This window comes from Petaurus breviceps, unplaced genomic scaffold (genome assembly GCF_028583685.1).
Source record: "Petaurus breviceps papuanus isolate PSGF00001 unplaced genomic scaffold, PetGlider_PUasm1.0 90602, whole genome shotgun sequence".
Taxonomy (NCBI): Eukaryota; Metazoa; Chordata; class Mammalia; order Diprotodontia; family Petauridae; genus Petaurus; species Petaurus breviceps.
Window position 1 is genome coordinate 3,242,735 of NW_027187283.1, and position 13,232 is coordinate 3,255,966.

Below are 13,232 nucleotides of genomic sequence, written 5' to 3' on the forward strand. Positions count from 1 at the left end.
TGAAACATGACAGCCTAACATGGCATCTCAAATGTGTTAGAAATGGAAAGAATAAACTGCAAGTCCCTCATTTTACATTTCCTGCAAGAAGGGAAAACTGAGAGATTAAAGAAACTCAAGAGGCCTTCTCAATTAACATCTTTGTTTTACAGATATGCAAATGGAGACCTCAAGAGGTGAAGAATTTTGTCTGAAATCCTAAAGCATAATTCCACAGAGTTGATACTAGAACCTGTGTCTCTTGGATTCTAGTCTGGGGCTTTTTGCACAAATGCTCTGGTTACTCATTTCTTTGCTGTGTTTATTGTGACAAAAACCTGCCATGGTGTCATACATTTAATGACTCTATAATAAACATTTATTGATGATAATAGATTATCAACACAATATATAAAAAAGAAGACATCTGAATATGTTAAAATAATTATTGGAAATAAACTTAATTTGGAATTGTGTGAATTTATTTCATTTGATAATTATAAAAGAGTTTGTGATTAAAAGGTTATTCTGGAACACCATTTATATATAGTCAATTTCAGTTATGTTTTTCTCTTATGTTGAAAACTATTAAGTATTACATTGCAGGAAGTATTTTCATTAAAATATAGACTTTGAGGTAATTCCATAGGTCTTCTAATCCACACCTCTGCTGCTAGGAATAATGAAGTCATTCTAAAGAGGTGAGTATCACTTTTTTTTTTTTAATAAAGAGACTTTCTTTAAAACCACTTGCAATTTTATTCAGTGTATATAAGCCTTCTTCTTCAGAAATTTGGTTTTACAAGTAATAAATCTTGCTTGCTAGAAGTTACATCTATTTTCTTTCATATGTCCTCAGAAGAGGTAGAGAAAAATGTTCTTTGTCTATTTGTAGGTCAGATTAAACTAATACAAAATTTTCTTCATGAAAAGATGATGTGGTCAAAGACTTCGAGTAAAGTCCTGTGGCTTATTATGTTGGGACTTGATACGCAATGGTTTTTAGTATAATTTAAGCTGCCAATATCTGAAAAAAAAAAACAGTTAACTAAATGATGACTTAAACCTGACCCTTTAAGCCTCATTGATATGGAAATTTTATATATGTTTTAAAAATCTTTGTTAACTGCTTTATCATTTTTCCAAACTCTTCCACAAAACACAGGAATTAATGTCTTTGTTTCTTATGAAGTAATCCCCAAAAATCAAAGTGTGGTTTATAAATGCAGTAACAAATCATTAACTTCTCCTACATTTTAACTTAGACCACATTAGTAAGCACCTCCTTCCTAGAGCAATTAATAATATTTTTAAAAATTCCAAAGCCTACAAGTAAATAAGTAATAGATAATAAAATCAAGATTTCATAATCCACTAAAGAGACTTTCTTTTTCCTTCTTTATTCCTCTTTTCAGTGGGTTGGAGGAGATGAAAGAGATAAAAGGGAATGTTTAAGACTTGGAAAAAAGTATTTTTTTAAAGAGATAATATTTAGCTGCCAAGGAAGATTCTACTTGGGAATCTCTAGCTGACACATCATTACATCATTTGAGAACATCTCCAAAGCTTTCCAGTTGAATATGGCATTTAGAAGAAAACTCCTGTTCTGTCTGTGTAGAAAATAGATTGCAAATGAACACATTTTTCATTAGGCTTCCTAACACAAGTGTCTGTCAAACTTGAATTCAGAGGGATAATGATGCCAAGTCAGAAATGTATAACTGCTGTTACTTTTGATTATATATAGCCAGGAAAATCTAAATGTTTTAAGCAGTTAAAAATGTAATTTCTTGCTCACTTTTACCTCAAAAACACCAAAGTCATTTAGTTTGTTTAACCTCAGGCCTTGTTTCACCATAATCAAATTAAATTTGTTATCAAAATAGACATACAAACACATGTACAATGCATGTATCTTAGACTTAGTCATGAGTAGGTGTCTCTGTGTTTTGTGTGTCTAGGCATTGCATATTAATGCATCTCATAGCTGTTTATGTAACAGTTTGTTTTTCAGAACTCCTTGGAAAATGTGTCAGCAATATTTTCTTTCCACTCGTTCTAACTACGTTCTCCAAATCAACACCCAGAACGGACTGATTCCTCCTTCAAAATGGCAGCTACTCAAGCATATGAAGACAATACATTCCTCATTGTATCAAATCCTCTGCGTGACAATAACAAATTATAAGACACATTAATTGTAGTAAGTCATTATATACATTGTATATGCATATATATGCACATGTTCATTAAACATACATAGACACACATACATTTGTGTGTAAGTAGTATTTGCATTTTATATTTACATATGTGTGCACACACATCTATCACAAATACTGGGTGACTCTTTTAATCAAATTATAATTTTCAACTGGTTCTAAAGAGCATAGTTAATCTCAACACAATCAGACAGACATATATTGAGACCGTATACTATGACTATTACATAGAATACAAAGATTGTAAAGATTTCTCAAGGTGCTTACATTCTAATAGCAAGTAAATAATCTGGATCCCAATAAGTAGAACATAAGGAGAATTAGATGGAACAACAGAGATCTAGATGAATATTCTATAAAAATATGAGTAAGAAAAGACAAATTTTAGTTTTGCTAGCAAAGGGGGGGGAGGAATCAGGGAAGACTACAAGGTAGAGGTAGAGGAAGAGGTAGCCTCAGAAATAGGATTTCTTACCATTCAATTCACTTCAGCAAATATTTAATATCTACTCTGAGTGAGCAAAGGCAGCGTTATTATAATTATATGTATATATAATTATAACTATTACATTATATGTTATAAATATAATATATAAATAATAAAATTATTATAATTATATATATACACATAATTATAATAAATGTCAAAGACCTAAACACCCTTTCCCTTCATGGATCTATCATTCTACTGGGTAGAATATAGCAAACTTAGAAATAAGTACGTAGAAGGTAATTTGGGGAGGAAGTGAGTACAAACACCATGAAGAGTGAGCTTTCTGGAGGAGCTGACATCTGAGCTGAATTTTGGGGATTGATGATTCTAAGAGGCCAAATTGTAGAGATGGCAATCCTGTCCTCTCATCCTCTCTTTCTTCCTCTCTCATTGTGTCACTCCCTTTACCTACTCATTCATTCCCTGCAGCCTTAAAATACTTCTCTCTCATCCCAAACCAAATAAATTCTTAACTTGCAATACCTCTTGTGCTATTGCCTCCTATTTGTGTTGCCTTTCACTGTGAAACACCTAGTAGGAATAGTTTGATCTTGGGCCAGGTCTTCATACACACTCATTCATTAAGCGATTGTGCTTTCAAATCCATTACACAACGGTAGGTTACAGAATCTATTAGCTGCTAACTCTAGTGGTGTCTTCTTTACTATTGATTTTCACAAAGCAGCTACTTTGGATAACTGTTCGTTTTTTCCCCACCCTCCTGAAATGCCCACTTTGATAGGTTTTGTTGATACTGCTTTGTATTATCTTGAGCTCCTCCTTTGGAACAGAGTGAGCTCTTTGTGAGCAGAAACTACCTCACTTTTTCTATGTGTAATTACAGTCACATTAGTTATATCAGTTCAATGCTTGACACATAACCACTTAATATAGCTTATTCATTGATTCCTGCATTCATCTCCCTAGCTAGATGATTGATTCATTTCAGTCTCCTTTCCTGGTTGATTACCCATCCTCTCTCTAAGCATGGATGTCTTACAAGTTTCACTTCTGGGTAGGATTCTTTTCTTTCTACATTCTTTTCTTTGGTGATAAGCTTGCCTATAGTATGAATTATTTTTTCTACATTAAATGACTCCCACATCCAGGTTTAATCTGTCTCAATCTCTAAATCAAAGGTTCTTAAACCCTTTTGCAGTGTTGTAAACTCTGTGTGCCCTTATATTTGGAATAACATTTTCAAATGCATAAAATACACAGCACTACTAAAGAAACTTCTTATATTGAAGCAAAAATGATTGTTTTAAGTGTTCAAATTCACAAAACCCCAAAATTTTTCTACAAGTCCCTTGGGGTTACATGACTCTGGTTTAACAAACCCTCTTAAAATAAAACACATCACCTCCTCACCATCTCTCCCCCACCATACATACATTCTTCTGCTTCTCCACACTTTCATATTTATGAGGCCTATTACAGGTTCTATGTTTTCATAACACCCCATAACTTAGGTCATTATGTGAAATATTTCTCATTTCAACCTTTTAATTAATTTATTTTAGCATTTTTGTACTATGCAATTAATATCACCATATGGGGGCAGGTAGGTGGCACAGTGAATAGAGGACCAGCCTTGGAAACAGGAAGCCTTGAGTTCAATTCTGGCCTCAGACATTTAACACTTACTAGCCATGTGGCTTTGGGCAAGTCATTTAATACCAATTGTCCTGCATTCATCCTCCAAACAGCAAAAAAGAAAAATATCACCATATAGTCTGTGAATATAATGCAAAGATCATGAGATCACTTGGTCTCAGAAATTTTATGTTCTGATGCTAGACCTGCTAATTACTATTTTTGTGAGTTTAGGCAATTCACATAACCACTCTCAATCTAATAATCCTTTTGTATAAAATGAAAAAGTTGAATAATAGTCTGAGGTCCTATGATCCTCTCATTTCTCTTGATTTGGAAAATACACTCCTATGAATAAAGCTAAAGACTTTACTAACTTTTCAGTAAGCCATGCGACACGTTGACATGTTAAATTTTTGATCAGCTAAGACCTTCAGTTGTTTTTCATATGAACTTTTATCAAACCAAATCATGTAATTTTGTAGTTACTTAAACTAATTACAAATCTTTACATTTATTCATATTACACATTATCTAGTTCCTTTTAAATGGTTATTCTAGCCTATTAGTACATTTTAATTCAATTATCTTTGGACATGATTATTTACTCATTTAGTAATTTATTAACCCCACATTTCTTCAATTTGTCGCCAAGAATATCATGTTGAAAGTCTTGCTGAAAACAAGATATTCTATATCTACAGAATTAGGGTCCAACTTTTTTTTAAAGTGTAAAGATCCTATTTAATGTTAAAAAATGTTGAGGACCACCACATGTATTATCAGTATTGGTTCACTGATAAAATACATTATGATACTGAGCAACTATAAATTCAGTAATGGTTTAAAATAAACTTGAATTTTCTTCAAAAAAGCATCAGCATATACTTGAAAAATAACAATAATATATATTATTCAGTCTAGAGATGGTATATTTAATCATTATGCTGAGTCATAGTGCATATTTTGTTGCAGCTAAATAAAGGTGAAAATGACAATGTTTGATGTGTATACAGATTCTTGGATCTCTTGAAATAACTTGGCAGTCACTCTGTGTTCTATGAATCACTGATTTGAAGTTATTGATCTATGCCAGGGGTGGGGAACCTGCAGAGGTTTAGGTCACATATGGTCTTCTAGGTTCTCAGGTGCAGTCTTTTGACTGAGTGCAAGTTTTACAGAACAAATCCTTTTTTTTTTAAAGGTATTTGTTGTGTGAAGTTTAGATTCAATCAAAAAGTTGCACTTGAGGACTTAGAGGAACAAATGTGGCTTGAAGAAAGCAGATTCCCCATCCCCGGTCTATGCTATTCCCCAGAATCGTTACAAGTTACACAAAATAAATCCAAAAAGTAACATATTTATTGAGGGACTCCACTGTGTAAAGCACATCAGGTTTAATGGAAAATGTAAATGGACATATTATGGCCTCCAAAGTAAAAAGAAATGATAAAATTGGGGCAATAGAGCAATAATATAAAAAAACAAATATACTGAAAGGCTGGTAGGTGGTGACTCATTGAATAAAGTGTCAGACTTGGCATCAAGATCCTAGAAAGACTCAAATTTCAATTTTGTCTCTGGCATTGGACATATCATCTAACCTTTCTCCGACTCAATTTCCTATTCTGTAAAATGGCATTAAATCCTGTCTCACAGCGTAGTTCTAAAGATCAAGTAACATATATAAAGTGCTTTTAAACCATAAAATATTATACAAATGCTAGCTATTATTGATAAAATGATTAAAATAGTACCTGACTCACAAAGTTGTTATAATAATCAAATGAGATAACATGTAAAGTGCTTTGCAAAGCTTTAAGTGCTATATAAATTTTATATATTAATTTATTAGTTCTATAAAAGGATCATAGGTTTTCCACTCCAAAAAATTGATAATACATGCCAAGTGAATTGTTCCAATGTCAAATGCTGAAGAAAGTTAGAGAAAGAATGCTACCATTAAATTTCTCTTCTAGCTTTAGTATCTCAGAATGACTTTTAAAAAGGAAGTAAAATGATAGATTTATCTTGAATGACAAATAGGTTTGTAGAGAGGTAGAAGGTAATGGCATGTGAAAAGATCCACAAAATCATTTAGAGATGGAAGGTAACTTCACAAGGTCATTATTTTATAGGTGAGAAAACTAGGGCACAGCAAAATTAAGTGATTTTCCATGCAGGGAGTAAATAGCAGACACAAGATTGGAACCCAGATCCTCTAAGTCCAAATTCAGCACTCCTTCAACTATTTCACCTTATTATTGAAGTATGGTGGCGATGTTATCAAACAGGAAATTCATAGGCTTCAAGCAGACTATAATATTCTTGTGTGACCTGAAGTAAATTAAGATGTAATTCAGAAATATTTAATAAAGCAAATGAAAATATAATAAAATATAGATATATTTTAAAATTGAGTCAATATGTGGTCCGACAAGATCCTTATATATATAGTTCTGTCTAGTTTAGTAGACACTGTTTCTATTTGAGTTTGATACCACTAGTGTACAGTATGTCTTCAGAGGAGAATGAGTAGATACTTTTGGCTCAAACAAAAAAAATCATCTTGGTCTAATAGGCTTTAAAGCAAGAGATTTATTTTTGAGACAGATTTTTGACAAATCTAGAAAATTTATAAGCAATAGAAAGCTATTGAAAATCTTTGAGCAGGAATGACATGATGGAAAAAGCATTTTGAGGAAATCTAACAATAGACCACAGGGTAACTAAGCAGTAGTAGACTATAGAGAAAATATGACCACTTAAGGCACTTTTAATAAGCCAGGAAAATAAGGGTTTAGGCATGTGTAGTTGGGGAGAGTTGTATCTGAAAAAGAAAATTACAAAGGAAGAACCTACTAGATAGATGAGATTGGGGCCTTCACAAAGGAAGGGTAGGACTTAATGATCAATCAAAAGTCTTGAGGTAGTATTACCAGTAGAATGATATTATGGTTAACAAAAGTAGAAAGAATTGGAAGCATATCTAATGTTAGACATAGCAAGCTTAAAGTGATGGTAGAACACACAAATAGTTATATGTATCAATAGTTGCTTTTGTAGAACTAAAGCTTAACTTTTAAAACCCTTTATAAAGTGGTCCCTTCTTGACTTTTTAGTCTTCTTATGCTCACTCCCTTCCAATTACTCTGCAATACATTGAAACTGGCCTTGCTCTTCCTTTAACAGGACATTTCATCTATATATTCTGTGCCTTTTCACTGAGTGTCCCTCCCATACCAGGAAATCTCTTCCTCCTCACCTTGGATTTTTTTCCCTAGATTACTTTAAGTACCACTTCCTGGTTAGATTGTTTTTTTTTCTGTACTCCTTAATTCTAGTGCCTTCCTTCTCCTATTATCTCTAATTTATCACATATATCACATGGCTGTAGAGTTATTTGCATGTTGTCTCTCACATTTAACTGTTAACTGTTTGAGAGCAGAGCCTGCTCCCCCCACCCTTTCTTTGTCTTCCCAATGCTTAACTTGTACATAATAGGCACTTAAATGCTGGTTGTCTTGAATTGAGTTGAGAGAGATCAAGCCTAGAAATGATATTTTGAATTGCCTACAGGAAGCTGATAGTCTATGGGACAAAATATATACAGAAAACAACATAGAGATATGTAATAAATTTTCTGGCCCATCTTCATTTAAGAGAAGAGAAAGAAGAATGTACAAATGAGAAAAAGGAACAATCAAAGTGATAAGACAAGCATGGTAACATACAAGATGACCCACCTCCGATTCCTTGCCAAGGCTAAAACTTCCTCCTCATGGCATTGATCCTGTCCTCTTGTTATCTCCTTTCTCCTACTCTGTCTTTGTCTTTGTCTCTCTCTCTGTGTCTGTCTGTCTTTTACCCCTACTTCCTCCTTTTTTCCCTATCTCCAACCTTCCTTCCCTTTTGCTTCCCCCTCCATTTACTCATTCTTTTTCCATTCCTTACACACAGATTCAGATTTCTCATATACTGTAAGAAAAATACATAACACACATACGCCTAAAAAAGGTCACTACCTGAAATTGTCATCCTTTCCCCCCTTTTTGCTGTCCTACTTAACTCCTAGAAAGATTATCACTTATATATTACCTAAACTTACTAGGGGCTCAAATACACCTCACACATGATTTACATATTTATATAATAAGAAGTGAATGGTCAATAGTGGTGCATATTGCAGAAAATTACAATGAATAAGGAGCAAGAAAAAGTCTATTAGATTTGGTTATTTGACTCTGCTGACCTTGGAGATCAGAATGATGATCTAATAGAATTGTAAAGTTACACATTCCTCTTACATTTAATGAAGGTAATCAATATTGTTTAGAATCCTTATGAATCAGCTAGCAATGTTCTTCTAGAATAAAAATGCCAGAGCTTTGATATACAGAAGGTACAAGAATAATGCAAAGAATAACATTAAGATAACTGGCTATGAATCATTTTATCTTTTCAAAGCATTTGATATATGTGGGAGTCTTGGGCATTGAAAAGTTCTACATAAAATTGTCTAAGTAATAATAATAACAACAAAAATAGAAGTAATAGCTATCATTTCACAGGTGCTTTTCAAATTGCCCCCAGGATAGGGTAATGCTGTGCCACTAAACTGCACTTTCAGGAATTATGTTATTTCTGTTTCCTTAATCAAGAATTCTCATTTTAAGAATGAAATCTAATACACAGTTTCTCTGAGGAAAGGGTTTAAGCTTTAAAGTCAAACCTTATCAGTAACTAGCATCTTATGAGAAATGATGTTTAGTGAGATGCTAGATTCAGTATTTTCTCACAGCTCCCCAACAAATGAAACAAAATTAATGGAGATATTAAAATAATCATGATATCCAGATCCCATTATTCGATTCAGTGGTAGGAAAAAGATTACTCACTTTCTTCTTTAAAGGCTTAGGAACATGTAACTTTACAACTCTACTAGAACAACACACTCCTGTCCAAAGTCAACAGATTCTATTTCATTCAATAATCATTTTGTGACATCACAAACACACCTATGGGATAGAACTCTTTAGCATTATCTTACCTCAACAGCATCAGGAAAAGGCTAGAGAGAAAATCCCAAATTTCATACACCTTTGATTTTTATTTTATTTTTAATTTTGTTTCTTTATTAATTTGTTTGTTTACTTTGAGTTAACAAGATCCACTTCCCAGGTTCTTTGAGCTTCACATTTTCTCCCCCTCCCTCCCCTTTCCCCCCATGACACTTTGTTAATGATATAGTTTGCTTGCACAGATCTTCTATTTTGTTTCAGATTCTCATCCTTAAAAATAGTTGCTGAATAGATTGTTGCATTATGTTCTGATCTTATTTTTGAGGTTTATTATGATGAATATGAGTTAGTATTTTTAATAGGTGGTTCTTGAACTGAGGCCATCCTCATCCAGGGTCTACTTATACTTTGGCATGGAGACCTCTCCATTTAAGTTTTATTATGCCCAATTTACAAATAAAGAAACTGGAAATCAGTTTATCTGGTCATGAGGCCCATGGCCACATAATCAGAAAGTATAAAGGATGGAATGTGAATTCAGTCCTCCTGATAGTAAATCTTGTGTGCATTTCATTTATTATGTTTATTTTTTTCTCCTTTTAAGTCTATTGATTTCTTATCTTGATAGAGCTGAGGGATAGAGATGAGAGGAAAGGATTACATAGAGGGAAATGATTAAGTGCCAGCTAGGCTTTGTTATGAGTAGACTTGGTTACAAAAAGCTGGATCAAAGGAGGAATGCTTATTAAATTATTTGACTTTCTTCATGGGTCTGGGAAATAGTTTTTATTTTTCTTCAGCAGAATGATATTGATGATGATAATGACAATGAAGGTGAGGACAAGGACGAGGACCACACTGACTATAGGGACAAAAACATCAATAATGTTAGTGTCAACTATGATGATGGAGGAGAAGGAGGAAAAGCACAACATAAAGATTGTCACTTTTTAGGGGTTTCATATTCTGAAGGCTGATTTTACTACAGAATATTAACATTTTGCCTTTGGCACTTTTTAATGTCATCTTTTATTTACCTGGAATACATTTATCATAGTCATATTGCCCCTTTCTCAACATGAATTAACTTTCTGGGATTTAACTTGGTCATGAAGTTTCCATATTCACTGCAAGAATAGTGTATGGCCCCTGAACCATTAGAACTTTTTGTTTATTTATTTTTGTTTTATTTTTTTCCACTTCTTTTTCTCATCCTCAGAACTGTGCCTGGCATATAGTCAGTACTTAATAAATGCCTGCTCACCGACATCACTTCTGTGTTACTTTGGAACATAAAATAATGTACTTGGTTTATGTATATGCCCAAAAACTTCTCTGAGATTAATCTTCTCGTCACAGAAAACTACAGGCAACTCTCCAGTATTGGAGGGCCAAAGAAGAGGGAACTGTGACTATCGGTAATAAATCATCCATGTTTGTGTTGAGTACCTATTATAGGACTTAGGAAGGAACTGGGGAAGAGGGGGTGCAGGAAAACTGCTTGAATAAGTTAATTATGGGATGAGAATATAATGAAACTAAAGCTGAACCGAATCTTAGAGATCATTTTGCCAACATATTCCTTTTGTAAGTGAGGGAATTTGGGCCTACTTAGGTTACACAAGCAACAAGACTTCAGAGGCAGAATCCAAGATGCAAAATGTTAGCTGTCCATAAGTATAAAGCACGAGGACATGTATATTTAATTCATATTTCAAAGTGCCCTAAAAATGTTACTCTCTTCACCTTGTTCATATTTTTAGGATACTTAGAAATATGGCTCTTTTTTGGTTCGTTTTACTGCCACTAGATTCAACTGTTGTCACCCAGTGTCAATGTGTTCTGAACCATCAAGGCCAAATATTACCTTGAAGAAATGGGCTATGAAGAAATGAAGAAACAACAATATTGTTGGTCTCAGTGTTATGTAAAACAACTTTTAGAGTCCAAAATGAATTTAATATATCTTTTATTCTAATCATAAGACTAAGGTGAAGTTGGTTTTGCTATACTCAGTTACTGCACACAACCCAGGGATTAGTATCATATGGATTTTTCCTCCATATTCTTCAAAAAGAGCAACCACAAAAAAAAAACATATAGAATTAATGGGAAGTTAGTACAACTTTCACTTTTCCTCCATTTCTTCATTATTTTTCAGGGAAAGGAGAAAGAGGGAATGTAGAAGTCATGTGGAGAAAGTACAGGAATTATCTATTCCTCAACTCCCAAACTTAAAGCTAACTTCTTTTTCATAGCAGGAAATTTTATTTTTTCTTCTGCATTGGGACAGAAAAGAAGTGGTGAAGATGGAAATTACCCTCTGGTCCATTTGTCCACAAAGTTAACAAACACCATGCTGCTGAGTATTTAATATATAATTGATTGATTGATTGATGCACTAATGAATACACCAAAAATGTGATTGACTGGTATACACTGATAAGTGTATTGGTTAGATAAAAGTGAAATGAAGGAGTGAAAGTATGTACGTGCCTGAAAGAGCAAAACAAAAAGAAATTAGGTAACAAGAATGAATAAAGAAAAAGTCCTGACCACTAAGAGAAAAGATACTTCCCCCCCTTGACACTCTCTTATACTAATGCATAATGGGACCCTCATCACTCTTTTTGATTCATGTTATATGTAAGTTGACTTGCCCAGGGTCACATAATCAGTGAATGTCAAAGACCAGAATTCAATCAAGGTCATCTTGGTATTGAATCTTACTCTCTATCCATTATACCATTTGGCCTCTCACAAAAATAATGCATTTAAAAAAAATAAACATGACATTTCTTCAGTCTTAGGGGACATTTATTTCAGGTATCTATGGGAATAATAATTCTATTTAGACTGTCACTTAATTACTTCAAGTATTTGTAATTTCATTAGTGTCAATATCCTCTCATCCCCTACTGAGTGCCTGGAACATGATAGGAACTCAAATAAATCATAGTTGCCACACTTATAGAACTTAAAGATTTCCAAAAAGTGCTTTGCATATAGCAACTTATTTTATCCTTATAACAATCTTATAAAGTAGGTGCTTTTCTTATCCTTATTTTGTAGTTGAGGAAACTGAGGCTGAGAAAGGAATTGAATTCAAGTTTTCCTGACCCCCAAATCCAGCACATTGTCTACTATGTCACAGAAATATTTGTTTATTAATTGACCATAAATTGAAGTTGCAGATCAGGTGCTGAATATTTTACATAGAACTTTCTTCACCAGCTTTTCCCCATATTGTACCGTTAACATAACAGATTTAGTAAAAATGATATTGTAACCATAGTAGAACTGTAGAGCACAGGAATCTGTTGTCTTTTCTTTGCTTCTCCCAACCAGAGAAGAGTTAGAAGGCAAATATTCATAGACTACAACTATGCTGGCAAGAATGCCAGAATTTCTTCTCCAGCTTCTCCTAGCTCCATCTTTCATTCAGAGTCACCATAGCTCCAACTAACTTTTTTCATTTTTTTCAAGAGGGGAAGGTAGGGCAATTGGCATTGACTTGCCCATATTAAGTGACTTAGGTCCGATTTGAACTCAGGTCCTCCTGACTCCAGGGCGGCAGCTAACTCTTTCTTCTAAGGGAAATTTAACTGAATCCCAAGCCAAAGGTAAGGAAATGTTTGGCAGAGTTATTGGATCATTCACAAAACTAAACTGTGACCAGATGTTTCCCAGGGAGGTTTTGTAACCTTTCGTGCCAGAATTGTAAGGACCTAGCATAAATAGTTTATGCAATTTAAAACCATAACAAACAAAATTTCAGTCATTCACCTCCCATCCCCAACAGAAATGTAGAACAAATATCTTAATAAAAAGAAAGAAAAAAAGAAAGAAAGAGAAAGAGAGAAAGAAGGAAAGGAGAAAGAAAGAAAGAAAGAAAGAAAGAAAGAAAGAAAGAAAGAAAGA